The sequence below is a fragment of the Equus caballus genome, chromosome 9 (genome assembly GCF_041296265.1).
Source record: "Equus caballus isolate H_3958 breed thoroughbred chromosome 9, TB-T2T, whole genome shotgun sequence".
Taxonomy (NCBI): Eukaryota; Metazoa; Chordata; class Mammalia; order Perissodactyla; family Equidae; genus Equus; species Equus caballus.
In genome coordinates this window covers 66,581,870-66,601,074 of record NC_091692.1, presented here as the reverse complement: position 1 = coordinate 66,601,074, position 19,205 = coordinate 66,581,870, and the positions used below count along the sequence as shown (strand labels likewise).

General features: G+C 36.7%; 1 protein-coding gene and 1 long non-coding RNA gene across 10 annotated transcripts in view; one reads left to right on the top strand and one right to left on the bottom strand.

Moving 5' to 3' along the window:
* The window catches only part of OXR1 (oxidation resistance 1), a 451,197-nt gene that overhangs the window by 87,611 nt on the left and 344,381 nt on the right, over positions 1 to 19,205 (bottom strand). The window lies entirely within an intron of this gene.
* Positions 226 to 4,774, top strand: LOC111772247 (uncharacterized). The gene is made up of 3 exons (XR_011421342.1): positions 226 to 363; positions 2,919 to 3,089; positions 4,585 to 4,774. It is a non-coding gene; the product is annotated as an uncharacterized lncRNA (long non-coding RNA).

Here is a 19,205-nt window from a genome sequence, read left to right as displayed (position 1 = left end):
TTTGACCCATTGGTTCAAGAGTGTGTTAATTTCCACATATTTGTGAATTTTCCTGTTTTCTTCCTGTTATTGATTTCTAGTTTCCTATCATTGTGGTATGGAAAGATACTTTGTATAATTTCAGCCTTTTTAAATTTCCTGAGACTTGTTTTGTGACCTAACATATGCTCTATCCTGTAGAATGTTCCATGTGTGCTTGAGAAGAATGTGTATTCTGCAGCTTTTAGATGGAATGTTCTGTATATGTCTGTTAGGTCCAGTTGGTCTAAAGTATAGTTCAAAACCAGTGTTTCCTAATGGATTTTCTATCTGGCTGATCCCTCCAATGTTGAAAGTGGGGTACTGAAGTCCCCTGCTTTTAATGTATTGTTGTCTATTTCTCCTTTCAGATGTTACTATTTTCTTAATATATGTATGTGCTCCAATGTTTGGTCCATCTATATTTATGATTGTTATATTTTCTTGATGAATTGATACCTTTATCATTTTATAATGATCTTCTTTGTCTCTTGTTATAGTTTTTGATTTAAAGTCTATTTTGTCTGCTATAAGTGTAGCAGACTCTTGCTCTCTTTTGGTTTCCATTTGCATGGAATATCCTTTTCCATCCTTTCACTTTTTGCTTATGTGTGTTCATTAAGCTGAAGTGAGTCTCTTGTGGGCAGCATATAATTGAGTCTTGTTACTTTTTATCCATTCAGCCACTCTATGCCTTTTGATTGGAGAATTTAATCTATTTACACTTAAAGTAGTGGGTAAGGACTTGATAAGTAAGGACTTATTAATGCCATCTTATTGTTTTCTGGCTGTTATGTAGTTCCCTTTTCCTTTCTCCGTCTCTTGCTATCTTCCTTTGTAAACTGATTATTTACCATAGTGGTATACTTTGATTCCCTTCTTTTTATCTTTTGAGCATGGACTGTGGGTTTTTGCTTTGTGATTACCATGAATTTTAAATAAAACATGGTCTACTTTAAGCTGATAACTTAATTTCAATAGCATAGTCTCTACTCTTTTATTACTCCCCTCATTTTATATTTTTGATATCACAATTTACCTCTTTTTATATTGTGTATCCATTACTAAATTATTGTAACCATAGTTATTTTTAATATTTGTCCTTTAAACTTTTTACTACAGTTAATCACACCACCATACTACAGTATTAGAGTATTGTGAATTTGACTATATAGTTACCTTTACCAGTGTCTCTTATATTTTCATATGTTTCTATGTTACTAATTAGCATCCTTTCATTTCAGCTTGAAGAACTCCTTTTAGCAGTTTTTATAAGGCAGGTCTAGTGGTGATTAACTCCCTCAGCTTTTGTTTGTTTGGGAAAATCTTTATCTTGCCTTCATTTGTCAAGGACAAGTTTGTCACTTCATGGTAATCATGTGATATCTAGCTGGCAACTATCTTATGGGATAGAAATGTCAACACTCAAATTTCTGATGTGATAAGCAGAATCACTGATAGAATCAATAAGTGGACTGACACTAAGCAAAGACGTTTTATTAGTGTTAAGAAACAAAGGAATGAATCTATTATTTGCTTAGTACATCTGGCTGTTAGTAAACCTAAAGCCTAACTTGGTAGATAGCCAGATTAACCTTTGACAATAACCCTTTCTTTATTCAAAGCCTTAGTGCTTCTTTCTCCACTAAAAGGGTTACGCTAACATTCAAACTGTTTTTCATATGGGACTCTCACTTGTTTCAAAATTACCACAGAGAGGAAGAGTATAGGTTGTTGTTTGGATACAACCAGGATCAAAGCTCTAAAGAGTATATGATAAAGATTTAATATGGCCTTTCAATAGAATGGGAAAGAGCTTAATATTCATTAAAACAAATTACCCTCTAGTAGTTGCCAACCCTGGATATAACCATTTCAAACCCTACTAAAAGCAAGTAACTTTTCTTAATTTGAAAACTGTCTAAAAAGTGTCAACTACCACACTTGTCAGAAATAACATATATAAGTAATCAAGACACGCAAAGATCCAGGAATACCATCACTGAGAATTATAATTGAAACTTAGATCATAATAACTCACATCAACTTACTATAGAATTTTTTCAGGATTACTTTTATATCCTATCAAAGAATATTATTACAATTATATAATTACAGGCCTAAATACTCTGTACCTGGAATGTGGAAACTTCTGACTTTGGGTCAGTTTCACTTAGCTCATTGAACAAGTGCCAAGAGATATTAACATTTATGACTGAAGTTGTAAAAACTTAACAAGGCTTTAAAAGTCTTTAGGGTCAATAGCCAATCAAAATCCCCAAAGAGGAGTATTATGCCATGAAGACAAACATGCATATTCTCTTTCTATGGCAGGTTTCTTTCTCTGCCTGTACTCTGTGTGGGGTTATAGTAGAGTGTGTGTTTCTATAGATGGGACTGCATGCATAGCCATGAAGTAGTCTACCCTCTGTCTCTTTATCTTTCTTGACTCTTCCTCTCCACTCTTGTTCCACTTCTCTCTTAATTCTAAATTAGGGTTACATGTTGCTGCAACTTCTTAATTGTGTTCATGTTCTTAATCTAAAAAAAGCTGATAAGTGAAACATTTGGATGTATAGTATATTAAATGCTTTATTTTAATATATTAACCTTAGGTATTAATAGCAAATATTTTAAAGTTATATTTTGTTATAGTTTTGGAGAGGTTTTAGCCTAGAATGTATTAGAAATAATTTCCCTATCTCTGCTCTGTATTTTTAAAAAAGCTATTAGAAAAATATAAATGCAAAAAGGAAAACAAAGAACAAAATAATTTGGGAGAAACCTAAGCCTGTTGCTAGTTATTACTTTTATGCCAAAATGTCAGTTTCCAGCTTCAATGTATAGCTGGTAATTAAGTAGTTTTGTTTCTGTTTTTTTTTTTTTCCTCCTGTTTGTAGGGTAGGAGATTGAACCCTGGGATCTATCAATAGAAGACAAATGAAGCATGGCAATGAAAAGAGAACCTGCCTACCAGTCCATCTATCTCTCCTAAAGAAAGTGCTGGGCAGTAATGCCAAATTCTATCAATATTCCATTTATTTTAGCCATGGTACATGAGCAGCAAACTGGTAAGTGCTGAGCATAATATTTGAAAGGAAGAGGGGCTGGCTTCATGACCGAGTGGTTAAGTTCACGTGCTCCGCTGAGGCGGCCCAGGGTTCGGATCCTGGGTGGGGACATGGCATCGCTCGTCAGGCCACGTTGAGGCGGCGTCCCACATCCCACAACTAGAAAGACGTGCAACTAAGATATACAACTGTGTACGGGGTGGGGGGGGGAGTTGGGGAGATAAAGCAGAAAAAAAAAAAAAAGATTGGCAACAGTTGTTAGCCCAGGTGCCAATCTTTAAAAACAAAAAGGAAGATTGGCAACAGTTGTTAGCCCAAGTGCCAATCTTAAAAAAAAAAAAAAAAGAAAGAAAGGAAGAGAACCTGTTCCTCTTTCCAAAGTGTATGGGGGTTCCCTAACTCCCCACCTCCTCATCCCAAACACCATTTTAAAGAAATGCTAATAATGCCAGGTGAATCAGCCAAAGTCCAGGCAGCATAAAGGAGAGAAACCCAAACCTTGGTCAATCCTTAAATGATCCAGCACTGACCAGATAAGTTTAATTTTCAAAAGAATCACGTACTGGTCATTTTCTCCCACTGCAGATCTACTCAACTCTCAGTCTTCACAGGAGGCAGTAGACACAGCAATATAACCAGATTCTTTGCTGCACTAACAGGCATGAAGGAATGACCACTTCCAGCTACCTCTCAAGAGAGAAACAGGCCGCACCCACCTACCTCACTCCCCACTCCTTATCCAGGGACTCCTGTGAGTGCTGAACTGGCTCTACCAGCCAACACCAACAGCAGCAGTGGCATGCAAAACATTTATTGAATGAAGTGAACAAGGACTGGTTGGCAACCACTTTGTGCCTAACCTACTGGTATCCTGGGAGTCAAGGAAGGAAGGAGTGGGGAGGAGATTCTTAAAATATACAGAGAAATTTACAACAACACTGTTGGGCTCTCAGATTGAGCTGGTCCTGCTAACACACTGCATGATATATAAGCACATGCATTTCTGTTTGCTCAGTAAACCCTATATGTTGTGTGACATGAAATACCCCAGCATTTAGTTTCTCCCCTCTTTAATCCACCTGCAGCACTGCAGCCAGTGTAATCTTAAATCCACAGATCTAATTGTTGCCTTTCCTCTACTTTAAAAACACTCCTTGTTCACAGCAGTAGCTTCCTGTTGATAATGAGAATCAGCTGTGGAACATTTTTAAAAATGCAAATTCCCCAACTATATCCCAGAGATCCTGATTCCAGGGTTGTAGAGTGGGGCTTAGAAACCTGTATTTTTCAGTTATGAGCTGTGTTTGAGCTCTGCTCCTTTATAGTTCTTCCAAGTGTTTTTGCATCTGTAGTTCATGTAAATCACACATTAACTTCTGAAACAGGGCCACGAGACTAGTTTTGACAAACACTGAGCAGAAGTGATGTATGTGTTTTACACTCACCTGTGTAAAGAACAGCTTCTGTGTAAAACAGCCAATGTTTTGCACCCCAGATGCCTCTGCCCCTGCCTCAGCAACCAAGGACATTCACTACCTGCTCCAGATGGTGCAGCTACGAGATGGTGGAACCATCTCCAACAACCTGGATCTTTGAAGAAACTATGTGGATCAGAGCCCCTCCCCCCAATTTCAACCTCAGTTGGACATGTAATATGAGCAAGAAATAAACAATTATTATAGCAAGCCACCGAGGTTTGAGGTTCATTTGGCACCATAGCATAAGCTAAGCCAACCTTGATTGATACAAGGGTTTTGCAAATGCTTAATTTATATTTATTTTTATCACATATGCCAAATTAATGTACTAAAGAACCAGATTTATGTTTTCAAGTTAGTGCATTTTGTTTTTCAGGCCTCTCTTGGCATTTCTATATTCTGATGAGTATTCTGAGATTGTGAGACTATTAATCTTTTTATCATTTAAACTATGTATGTGAATAAGGATTTTTCTTGACATTACCCAACCAAAAGCAAGCAAACAAACAAATAACCAAAACACAATGAGTAGAATGCTGAGGTGCTGATGCTAAAAAGAATCCATCAATCATCCATCACTTGCACTTTAAAATTTTGGTTTCAGGGGGCTGGCCCCGTGGCCGAGTGGTTGAGTTCATGCGTTCTGCTGCAGACGGCCCGGTGTTTCGTTGGTTCGAATCCTGGGCGCGGACATGGCACTGCTCGTCAAGCCACGCTGAGGTGGCGTCCCACATGCCACAACTAGAGGGACCCACAACAAAGAATATACAACTATGTACTGGGGGGCTTTGGGGAGAAAAAGGAAAAAAGTAAAATCTTTAAAAAAAAATTTTTATTTTCAGTCATATCAGCCTAATTCTCTCAATATATGTCTTTATAATCAGAAAATATTATGAATTTGAATGTGTAAAACACATGTATGCTCATAAAATGCCATTTGTATGTTTTATATTTTTTTTGTAGAACTATATTAGAAAAAGTTTGAAAAGAATTGCTTTTAGAGCTACGAAGACTAAGTCTCAATTCTCTTTCACGTGATGCCCTTAATATATTAATAGCAACCCATTAGACCTGATAGCAGCCTTGGTGTTTATTTAGTTGAACCTATTATTTTTATTGATTTGTTAGTCAAGGCCCAAAGAAGTCAAGTGAGTCTCTCAAGGTCAGACACTTGGAGAAGAATGAAGCCAGAAGACCCCAAGGCTTTCCTGCAGGGAGTGCTGCCATATGAAGTGCTCCATCTCTGACTTGAGCAATTAATTGTGACTCTCTCAATTCACCCAAACATTTGTTGAAGTGGCATAATGTCCCATAAAGTGTTTTCCAGATGTGAAAGCTAGGTCAAACTATTTTTGAGATTTAGCTTTCTTATCTGTAAAATATGAGCAAATAATGTCTATCTTGTAGCTCTATTGTGATTAGAAAGGATATCACATATATACAGTGGTAGGCCTATTGTTCTTTGGCCTTAAATCAACATATTTAGATTTATTGCCTTCAGATTTTAGTCTGTACTTCTAGATCAGGGTTCAGCAAAGTATGGCCCATGGATGAAATCTAGCCTGGCACCTGTTTTTGTAAATTTGTTTTTATTGGAACACAACCACATCCATTCATTAGTGTATTGTCTGTGGCTGCTTTGGGGCTACAATAGCAGAGATGACTAGTTGTGACAGAGACCTTATGGTGCAAAAACCTAAAATATTTACTCCCTTGCTGTCTTCAGAAAAATTCTGCTGACTTATATTCTAGATTGCTGAGAGCATTTTCAAACAACTCTTGATTCTTTCATCCACAGTTCATTCAATATTTCTTTCAGTGAGTCAGACACAAATTTGTCTCTATTCAAGTTTTTACATTTAATGAGACATGGGCAAGGAGAATAACAGGGCACAGTACTGTCTTCATGGTTAACGATGATTACCACTCACTGGACACAGTTATCTGAAGAAGTATGAATTCACTGAATGATACCATCTCTCAGTTCTCATTTATCAACAATGTCATGCATTTGGTAAATGCCTTTCTAATATGCAGAAGAAGATGAGGTGCAGACTCCAGGTGATCACTGTTTTCCTCCTCCCAAGTGATTTCAAACCTATGTTGTTTCTATATCCTTCAACTCCATTTCAACACCATTTTTTTGAAATGTGAATTATTCGTCTAACTACAATTTGCTAGCAGATCTCCTATTATCTGGGTAGAAACTCGTTTGCTGCCACCAAACCTGATGATTATTCTTCCTGGGCACACTACATTTCCCAGCTTTCCTTTCAATCAGGGGTGCCCAAGTGACCGACTTATACCCAATGGAAGGATTGCAAAAGTGACATGTGCTACTTCCAGGCCTGACCCACAAGACCATCCCATTGGTGACCTTCCATGGTCTTATCCTTTCCACAGCCTGGAAGTAGATAAACAAGGAGACCTGAGAAGCCATTTATTAAAGATGGCAGAGCCATGAGATAGAAGGAACCTGGGTCTCTAAATCTACCCTTCAAGGAGAGGCACCCACCACTCAGGAACACTAATTTCGGTCTTGAACAAGAAGTAAACTTCTATTGTATTTAAGCCATTATATATATTTTGAGGTTTGTTATAAAAGCGAGTGTAATGATACACTATCATTCCTATAATATTACTACCAAGGGTTCTGTGACCACATAAGAAAATATCCTGATAACTCAGTTTTCTGAACCAAGAGGTTACAATTCTTGTCAAGTGGATATGGGTAGTCTTGCACTACATCCTCACTAACCTTAGCCTACAAATTTCCATTTCATGGTTTTTGTTCTGTACTTTCTAGTAGCTTATTCTTCTTAATTGAGAAACATAAAGCAAAATAGGCATTACACTTGTTCTTCCTTTTTATAGTCTATTAAACAATGCATATCTTCCTCAAAAAGAGACCCTCAGACTTCCTTCTTGTTTTCCTTTATTCTAGGACTTCCCTTTTCACACAATGATCCTAGTTAGCTAGTTTCTTGAGAATTTCTAAAACCTCACTGTGTTTTGGCCTTCTTTCACTCTTTTTACAGTTTTATGCCATGCTTGTAACTCATCCTTGGTAATATGCCCTTCCTACTTATACCTCTTCTAAGAGCTAAGCACAGAGAACATCTTGTCAAGTCACATTGGTTTCTCTACATTTTGCTTTCTTATTATTTTTGACTTTGTTTGATTCTTTGGAATGCTACCATCTCTCATGTAGGCCTTAGTTCTAGACTTTGAAATTAGATTAAAATGTCTTATTTGTTACTGTCTGTCTCTCCCTACTAGCATTCATCAAGGACAGGGACTTCCTTCACTGCTTAGAACATAGTGGGCACTCAGATATTATATTTGTTGAATGAATGAATGAATGAAATTATGTCCATCTTTTCCCTAAATTTGATCCCAACCCACTTTTCTACAATTCAAGAATCAGATGTAATTGAGTCAAGCTTACTCCCTTTCTTCATTATTAAGGAGTACCAATTACCCGATACTTTTCTCTCAAAGAGTGGTTCTCAGCCTTGGCTAGACATTTTAGGACTCTTGTGAAGCTTTTGAAAATCCCAATCCTTAGGCCAGACTCCAGATCAATGAAATCCTGCTCCCTCAGAGTTAGGATACAGACATTAGGGAGGACACTCCCCAGGTGGTTTCAGTGTGCGCCAAGACTGAGAATCACTGCAGGGCTCCTGTTGTTTCCATAATACAGTCTTTCTTGTTAGTAAAAATTAAGTCCAGAGACCAGTAAATATTATGACACCACTTGGGAGGGATCATTAGATTGTAATAACAACTACCTATCAATCGTTTACTATGCGTACTATGCATCGTACTAAGCATTTTTCATGCATTATTTCCTTTGGATCTCACTTCCACACTGTGACGGAGGTTAATGAGCCTCCCTTTGCAAACAAAGTTATTGGGGTCAGAGAGGTTAACAGAAGCAACATTGGAATCAGGTCAGTCAAGAGCCTCTCGGGTGTTTGCTCTTGACTTTCTGAGACCTACAGCAGAGGGTTTTTCAGTCAAAGGCAATTTTGCCTCCCAGTAAGTTTTCTACATAAAATATAGGACTCCCAGTTAAATTTGAATCTCAGATAAACAACAAATAGTTTTTTACTACAAGTCTGTACCAATTGTTTCTTGGAACATATTTATGCCCAAAAGTTATTTGCTGTTTTATCAGAAATTCAAATTTACCTGGCTGTCCTCTATTTTTTCTTGCTAAATCTGGCAACCCTACCCCCAGGAAATATTTAGCAATGCCTGGAGATATTTTTGATAGCCAAACTGAGGGTGTACTACTGGCATGATTGAGGCCAACGATGCTGCTTAAGATCCTACAATGCTCAGGATAGCCCCCACATCAAAGAATTATCCAGCTTCAAATGTCAAGAGTGCCCAGGTTGAGAAAGACAGATCTAGTAGATGTTTGGAAAAGATTAAGCACTCCTATAACCACATCATGCCTCTGGCAACTTCTGTAGTCTGCCTTCAGAGAGCCTTATTTCATCCTGTGTCTAGCTAAACTAATATTTAATATTCTCTTACATTTGCACTTTAGTATGTTGTGCATGGAGAGAGCATACTTCTCTGGATTCTGACTCCTCTCCATCTCATTGCAGAGAAGATGTGGGACAGGCTATTGCCGCTTCCCAATATATCTTTCTGTGCTTTCTTTTCAGCACCACATTTCACTTATAGCTTCAAAATCTATGTGGTCCTAATTAAGACAGCCTACTCTCTGAAGTCCTCTTGGTACCAATTTGACTTAGCTGTAATTAGAACAGAAAAATCTGGGGCTGAAGGAAAGGTGTGATAAAAGCCCATATGGCAAAAGGAGAAGAGAGCTGGGTGCAAAATAGTTTAGTGCTAATAGAATGATGCTTCTTTAGCTAGCAAATTTGTATTTTGTGAATGCCATTAGCATTACGGCAAGTAGTGGATAACTTCTAAAGTCATACTACCTTGCTGATGTTTTCTCAAAACTTTGAGAAAGAATATTGAAATGAATTTTACCTCAGCGACTTTATAGAACATGCATATTAGCTTGTCAGGAATGAAACTAAGTAAATTTACTTTACAATATGCATATTTTCTAGTTTGATTTTGGAATCTGTAAAAATATGCTGGATATTCTTTCAAGTATTGTGATCAAACATAGGATGTATTTGGTGCAGTTTTAACTATGTCTTCAAGAATTTGAGTTTAAACATTGAATCATGTGCCAGAATTTAAATTTCAAAAGATTTAATTTGTCTTTTTTGGATGTAGCTTTAATACACTAACTTTAGGGTGTTTCTAAAAATTGATTTGCATGGTAACAGGTGTCAATTTTATGCCACCAAAGGTTAGAGCTTGTGTTACTTTCCAAAGTTAAGATCACTTGCCACTCAGGTATCAAAAATATATACTTATTTCTATTACTTTTAAGTAGAGGATTACTGTGCTTTAAAATCATCGTACTCACTACTTATCTATCCCAAAAATAAGGGACCATGAGTTTTGAATAATATAAAAAGAGCTCTATCCAGAGGCCCACTCATCATTAAGGTCCCAATAGGATTAACTGCATTAACAAGTGGATAATCATAATTATCACACAAATCTAATATACAGTTAATTGAAATATATGCACACAAATGCTTGCATTGTATGTGTCATATAGTAGGTCCTTAATAAACATGAATTCTTTCCACTCCTCCAAAATTTGAAATTGACTTTTCATAAGATATATATGTGGAAGTATGCAAGTCTGGCCTGGGGATGTTAATAGTATACAGAGTGAGAAATAGAAACAAGGAGGAACATTGCCTTCATAAATATGATGCTTTTTCCATGATGTACAAAAGATAAACCAAAGTAGGACATTCATGATCTTGGAATTCCTGGCAGTGGCAGATGGAAGGCAGGTTATGAGATTTTATATACTTGCTCCCAAAGGGCTCTGTGACTTTCAATTATGCTTATCTTACCACACTAATTATTTGTTTATGTGTCTGTCTCTGAAACTATTAGTACAGCTGTCTATATTAGTATGATTTTACTACTCTACTGTCTTCTGGTTCATTCCAGAAACATCCTGAACGACACGTCAACTCTTCAATAAAAAGCATCAACCGATAGTTTACACACCAGAACTCTTTGGACCCCTTGCCTCAAAATTCTCATCTTATTCTATCAATTCTAAACTATCATACTTGATATATGATCCTTACTCAGTCCTAACCAAATTGTTACACTGAAAGATCTACTTTAAATCAAACTTAAAAATTTCAAATATCCCAACTAATACTACCCCTACCGCTAAGGCACTACTAAGGCTCTGTTGAGGTGGTGTTCTCCTTACCTCAAAAATGCAGCTTTGTCTTACCAAACTGTGGTTTTAGTGATATTCTGGGGAGTCAGCTTTTGACACCTCCCTTAGATTGTGAATTCCTAAAGGGCTGAGTCTATGTGTCATTAATCTTATCTGCAGCTTTTTACATAGTTCCTCTGGGCAGATGGTTCTCAAAATTTTGTCTTCGGACCAACAACATAAGCAGCATCTGGGATCTTGTAAGAAATGCAAATTCGGGGCCAGTCCAGTGGCTTAGTGGTTAAGTTCGCATGCTCTGTTTCAGTGGCCCGGGCTTTGTGGGTTCAGATCTTGGGCATAGACCTACACAACACTCAAGCCATGCTGTGGCGGCATCCCACATACAAAATAGAGGAAGACTGGCACAGATGTTAGCTTAGCGACAATCTTCCTCAAGCACAAAGAGGAAGATTGGCAAGAGATGTTAGCTCAGGGCCAATCTTCCCCACCAAAAAAAACACAAAAAAACAAAAAACCCCAGCTAATTCTTAGGGTCAACCTCAGCTCCACTGAATAAGAGGATGGGTGGAACCCAGCAATCTGTGTTTTAACCAGCCCTCCAGTTGATTCTGATGTACTCTCAAGTTTGAGAACTACTGTCGATTATAGCAGATGGTCAATGCACAAGAAAAGTACAGAAAAAAATCTGCTGAGGGTTGAGGGCATGTACAGTAATTCCTAGTTAAAGTAGATAAAGCACAACATGGCTTCTTGGAGAAAAAGTGACAATTTATTAGGGACTTGAAGAATTAGTAGAATTTGGGAATATGTAGTTTAACTTTGGCTGAATAAAGTGGGGTTTAAGGGCGGTGGGCTGGATAACAGAAAACGTTGGAAAGAGGCTGACTTAAATTAAAATGTTTGCTTAAGGAGTTTGAACTTCTTTCTGTTGATAGTAGGGAGTCACTGATGGTATGACACAGTTAGGGATACATTACTGTAAGGGAAAAAATCTGGGTTTTGATGGAAAACCATGCAGTGTCTAGAGTCCGCTCTTCTGTATTATCTGATTTTGATTCTATGGAAGCCATTTATAACTCTATAAATAATAAAAACTGATAGCAATGCAAAATATTTCTTGTCTGTAAACAAAGACATTCTTGTCCATGCAAATACTGTCCAAGAGACTTTGAATTGACTCTCTTCACCAACAGTGGAAGAATGTGCCTCTATCTGATCAATCATTTCAGTAATCCTGATCTATAGATGTCTGTTTAGATTCCCCTTTGAACTGGTTGTAACATCTCACTAGTTCCTTCATTCACGAGTTAAATAAAATATTTAATGTGTTTTTACGTCTGTCTTGATTTTAGGGTTTTTGGGGAAAATTTTCCTTAAACAGTACTCTCTTACTGTCTTACTTCTCTCATAAATCCCATTTGGGATACACACACATGCACACACACACACATTGAAGCTCTTCCTTTTGATATAATGATATTCTTTTAAAATAGCAAAAGGAAATAAAACTTTTGCTATATTTATTAATTCTTCAGACTACAAAACTTGGCATCATGCTTCCTCTCAAATCCATCTACAGTAGGAAAGGCATTTTCAATCTTGAAATATATTTTATAATAATAAACAATTTTAACGGTCGCAAGGTTAGGTTAGGAAAAACAAAAAATTATTGTAATTACAATTCTCGAGCCAAGGATTATAATATTGTGCTATAGCAGAACAAACTAGCAGAGGGGTCGAGGCGGGTATGAAACATGTTTGCACAATGCCAAAAGGTCACGATTTGACAGCCAGGTTTTGTTTGTACTGACTGCTGGCTAACAAGCAATGCAGAGAATTTTATCCAGGGGCTGCTTTTGCAGGGGGAACAGAGGGAGAGACTATGTGACTGGGCATCTGCTAGGAGGAATAAAGAAGAAGGAGAGAAAACAACTCAAGTGTTGACAAAATTGAAAATCACACACGTCTAACAATGCAGCTTCCTATAAATAGGGAGGCTCTCAGGGGCATAACCTAAATTGGAGAAGTGTAAGGAGCAGCACCTGAGTGTCAGCAACTCTCTGACTCAGAGTCAGAACCAAAACCTCCACGATCCTATTACTCATTTATTCCTCCTAATACTTATTTTTCTAAAGGAAAATCTTAGATGCTCTAGATTATTCCATAAAATTCAAACCAACAGACCAAAATATAGTACCATAATGGAAAAACTACTCGTGGTTAAAATAAGATTTCTGGAAACAAATTCTTGCTCATCCACTGACTCACTGTGTAAACAGGAGGCACCTACTAAACCAGTCAAACAGGGGTTGTTCATTTGTAAACAGTATAATGTCTACCTCTGGGGATGTTGGCTGAGTTTGTTATTTAGTCTTTAAGAACCATTCTCAGGTTTCTATAGGAAGGAGCCAGAAAATAGAAAACATATTACCACATATACTGCCACTTAATAAGCTGCAAAAGTGTTTGGTTTTTCTTTTTAATAGCTTGTGGAATTCTCTTTGGCCGCCTTTTCCAGAAACAAAAAATGATATGCTTTGCAGTGGGTAAGTACATTAAGGGTTTATGTGATGTTGAAAGGAATGCCTCTCTATATGACAAATACACACCAGCTTAAAAGGGTTTCCTATTGATCACATAACATTAAAAGGCCTTGGTCTGCAGTTACAAGCATAGACTCAACAGAATGAGATCAGTACAGGACTCTCTGTTAAATGCTCGATTGGGATGAGTAGTAGCTCAACATTCCATCAGTCAACCATTAAAGTGAACTGCCAGTGAAGTATGCCATGAGGAGAGGAAAGACAGGGCTAGAACACAGACATCTTCACTGCTTTTCCTTTTCGTAAAACACAACTAAGGCCTTAAATCTACAATCAATGACCCAAAGTATTCACAAAGTATAACATCTACCGTAGAATCATTTATGAGAAAGGGAGCTTGACAGACTTTTTAAGTCTTCTGGCTTTTGCCAGGACTATATCTCAAACTGCACCCAGACCAATGATTTTGTTCAATTTTTAAAATCCTTTAGAGAAAGCTTCTTTGGCATCCTGTTAAATGATTAACCCCTTTTACTATGAGAAAATTCTATCTTTTGGTTATTTCTAAAATTTCTAGAGCATAAGCCCATTTCTTTTGGTATTTAAAAAATATATTTATGAAAAATTCTAACATGTTCAAAAGTAGATACTCGGGTAGAACGACGAATCATACAGATTCAACAATTTTCAAGATTTTGCCACATTTGTATCACTTATTGTTATTTTCTTTGCCAAAACATTTTAAAGCAAATTCCAGACATATTATTTCATCCCTGCATGCTTCAGTATACATGTCTAAATTTTAAAAGATTTGGGCAATCATCATTAACCATTAGGTGCCATGATCACACCTAATGAAATTATCACTTATTCCTTTGTAAAATCCAAGACCTAGTAAATGCCCAGTCTCCTCAATAGGTAAAAGTGTCATTTTGCAGTTGGCTTGTTGGATTATGATCCAAACAAGGTCTACATATTACAGTTGGTTAAGTGTCTAATCATCTAGACTAGTGCTTCTCAAATTTTAATGTGCAAATGAATTACTCTGGGATCTTAAGATTCCAGTAGGGTCTGGGATAGGACCAGAGATATTACATGTCTAACAATCTTCCAGGTGGTGCCAGCATTGCTGGACTGAAAAAGGACTACACTTGGAGCAGTAAGATCCTAGCAAATTCCGCATTGGCTTTTGTTTATGAGTTTATTTTTTGCATGCCATTGGCTTGTTGCAGAAATGGGTCAGTGATCCTGGGCTATGTCTCATGGTTTGCATTTTCATGTTTGTTTCATCTGATATTGTTTGACTTGTTCCTCTTCCAATAACCTTACTTTCTTTAAATAATGTTAGCTCTAAAAACTTGAATAGATTCAAGCTCACCTTTTTTGATAATATCTTAAGGAGTGTTCTGTGATTCAAATAACTATTCAGTCTGTATGAATAGCATATGCTTTATGGTGACTGTCATATTAAACAGCTGGCTCTAGAGTCAGATTTCTATGATTCAATTTCTACCTCCAACACTTACCACTTATACGACCTTGGACAAGTTAAGTTACCCCAAGTCTCAGTTTTCTTATCTGTAAAATGGGTATAATAATAGTATATATCTTACAAAGTAACTGTGAAGAATGGCTTATGGCAAGTGTTCAATAAATGCAAGCTAATATTATTGTTATTGATTTTGTAATCTTTTTACTCCAAGCTAAAATATCTTAGTTTCTGGGGCCTTTCTTCTAAGTCTTAAAACTAACTGTTCAGCTCTTTGTTCATCTTAGGTTCTCCTGTAAATTAGCTCTAGCTTTTCTCTTCTTTTGTACAGTGCAGACCACAGAACTAGGGAGGTCCCTAACAGGGAGCATATTGTGGGCCTGGAGGATTTCCTTTTCATATTTTAGTTTCTATTTCAGATTAGCATGGCTTATAAAACCTACAAATAAGACTACTAAAAAAGACCATTTTTTAATCTGTTTTTATCAACTTATCCAAGTAAGTCCTTCCAAGAGTATTAGTTCTTGGTAGTTCATCAAAGAAATTTAGGTAATAAAATTGTACAATATGAAATGGTTTCAAACCAACCATCTTAAGTGGATATTACAAACTAAAGGAGCTTGTTCATTCATATGAATCATACATAAATTATATAGCCTTTTGTGTGTTATCAGTAATAAATATATGATTTGATATGAAGACTGGGGTTTAGTCAGAGAGTAAATCTTCAAGAGATTACTGAAGTTGAGCTAATGGGACATTCTGATGTTTCCTTATCTTTCTTGAATAGGCATCTGAAGTTTGGAGAGAATCCCAAAATTAAACTTGATACTTTGGGAAATCTAAGAAGCTAGAGAAGGAAGCCTAGGACAATCCAAAACAGCACAGTACATTCTGAATTTTTTTATGACTGGCTATATGAATATAGCAAATGATTTATATGAACGTAAAGTCTGCAACTGTAACTTGAAGCCATGACTTGTAAATTATTCCTTTCCTTACAATAAATTCCATCAGTGTAGAGTAACTTAGAGTCATCTTTCATAACAAGCAAGCGCTCGTCCAGATCATCAGGGCCAAAAATAACTTAGGCAATGAGCCCAACATTGTTCTACATTTTGCTCTTTTGTTGTTTCCTTTTGAGCTGGATTTTCTCAGATGTCTGTCCTGTGAGACTCTGAATATATTCGTTTCAGAGATGTATTCTCTTAGTTTAATGATATGAAGAGTAAGGAAAGATGGTAGAATTGGCAAAGAGTACTAGGACCAAAGCAAAATAATTGAAGGGAATATTTTGAAAGTCAATTACTTCTGAAAGGTTATTTACAAGGCAGCTATATGGTAACATAAGAGTAATGATATTACCATAATTTGACTATTATGCAGTGTTTTGGAATCACAGTATTTTCATGTGATGCAAGTAAAGAATGACTAGAAATCATATGGCAGACTACATAATCACATCTAACAAAAGAAACAGCAAAGATTTAAAAGAGAAAAAAAGAGTGGTGTATAAAAAGTGCCCACTTTTCTTCCCTTGGCTATAATATATATTTATACAGACACACACATATATATTTAGCACCTAAACCAGAATCAAGATCAATAAAGAATAAGCATTAGCAGACAAGGATAACCCATGTATTATCAGGTAATAGATCATTTCATTTAACAACTTGTTTTATTTCCAGACATTTGATTACATTTAGCCTGAAATTATTGATTAAAAGCCAAACATAAAAAGGAATTAGATAGAATAAGACTACCCAGAAACAAAGTTGCATTTATAAACATATTCAGATTTTAAGCCATTAGCAGTGTTCCAAAAAAATCCATATAAAGATAAAAGACACAGAACATGTGTTATGTAATCAATCACTCCAATAACGGATGCCATCGCAAAGCTAGGTATGTACTTATGAGATATCACTTGAAGGTAATATCTGTTTTCACATTAAGCACTATTTTTTCTCCCTAAACTTTTTATTAAAATCTGAAGGGTAGGTCTAATTGGACCATATTATATCTTTCTTCATTCTTAATATTAGTAAGGTTTAAATCTCCTAGGAAACTCTCTGCCTTCCCAATCTGTATTTAGGTTTAGGAAACACATCAATAACATTTTCTTCATGACTATAGATATTTTCTGTCTTCTTTTCTAGGATATTAACTAAAATATTTCCAGTGCCTCTGATTTTATTTCAGTTTCCACACTGCAAGGATTTAGCATATTTTTGCACTGTATCCTGATAAGGGTTATAGTAGTATACAAGCTGTTAAAATAAATAGCAGGCGTAGCGATTTCCTCAGAACAGAGGACTAAAACTTTCCTGAAAGGATTTTTTCAATTGGAAATTAAATCACTGTGTCAGTAACATATTCCCAAGTAAATCTGTGTTGAAAATCATTGAACATTTTTTTTTTTTTTGAGGAAGATTAGCCCTGAGCTAACGTCTGCTGCCAATCCTCCTCTTTTGCTGAGGAAGCCTGGCCCTGAGCTAACATCCATGCCCATCTTCCTCTGTTTTACATGTGGGACTCCTACCACAGCATGGCTTGCCAAGTGGTGCCATGTCCGCACCCGGGATCCGAACCGGTGAACCCCAGGCCACCGAAGTAGAATGTGCGCACTTAACCACTGTGACACTGGGCCGGCCCCCCATTTTTATGTTTTTATTAGGATAAAATCTTTCTTAGTAGCCTGATTATGATCTTTATGACATGACCTAGTTCGTTACTAGCACACAGTAGCCATTCAATAAATATTCTTTGAATTAATTAAAGGAATAAATACTAAAGAACACAATGAAAACATATTACATGTTCATTAAGTGCTCTGAATCTAGATTCACATCCGTAAAATATTCTACCTTTTGCAATTCAATTTATAACTACCTAAAAATTAAAGCCACAAAGATATTTTGATAATTTTTTTTGCACCCGGAAAGACTAATAGATAAATGCAAAATGAGATGCATAAATAGTTCAAGGGTGAATATTTCTGAAGACACTATATTTGCCTTCTTAATTTCATGTTCCATCCATATTTATAGAACAATGGTTGGTTAACATCATCCCATAACACAATCAAGAATCACTATAAAATAGTTGTGAGGTTTTAAAAAACTACAGGTTGTAGTTGTGTATGTGTAGACTCCAGTCTGAAAACTCTAAATGCTTCCACAGTCTCCCAGGTCTCCTTTCTGCACGTCATCTCTTACCACTTGCATGTTGATCTTCCATACCTTTTATTCTTGAACCACTATCCAAGATCTTTAATCAGTATTCTCTCCTTATTTCCATGCCTGATAACCATTTCCCTTGATCCAGAAGCATCTCCATTGCTCTTTTGACCCCGTAATGTATTTTTTCAGGCTTCACACTTGAGGTCAGGTCCCGTTTCATACAGCAAAAGGCCAGAATAAAATCCTCCAAACACAACTGATAGAATCTTTTCATGAGCATAATGCTCCAGATTATTTCCAGCAATTCCCATTTAACTGTCCTGTCTGATTACTGAATATTGGCCCAGCTGTGATCCATGTGCAAGCAAGAGGCGTATTTCTCTCTACCCCTATCCCCTGTGCTTCATGGACATATGACAGCTACTGAATTAAAGAAAACAGTCTAATAGGTTAAAAACAAAAGAAAACCTCTGTGCAATGATCTCAAATCTTTGAACCAAATAACTACCTTATAATCTTATGTCTATCCTAGCTGTTAAGAAACTGGTTGTTTCAATTAGGTAGTAGTGCTGCTATAGAGTTATGCTGTCTGATATCGTTAACTGATAGACTATGTGGCAATTTCTGAATCTGGATCTATAAGAGAAGGTTATTGTATGCACGATTTCAAGATATTAGCTGGCTGATCTCTGACTTTTTTTTTTTTTTTGAGGAAGATTAGCCCTCAGCTAACTACTGCCAGTCCTCCTCTTTTTGCTGAGGAAGCTTGGCTCTGAGCTAACATCCGTGCCCATCTTCCTCTAGTTTATACGTGGGATGCCTACCACAGCATGGCTGCCAAGCAGTGCCATGTCCGCACCCGGGATCTGAACCAGTGAACCCCGGGCCGCCAAGAAGCGGAACATGCGAACTTAACCGCCACACCACCGGGCTGGCCCCTGATCTCTGACTTTTAACTTTAATTCTAAGTTTGATTACACAGTGATATTCTTGAAACAAAATATTTTAACATATTATTCTATTTGAAAATACATTTGAATGTAGAACATTGTCAGCCTGACAAAGGATAAATGTTTTTTCACCAGAAAAGTCTAAAGCTCTTGTAACT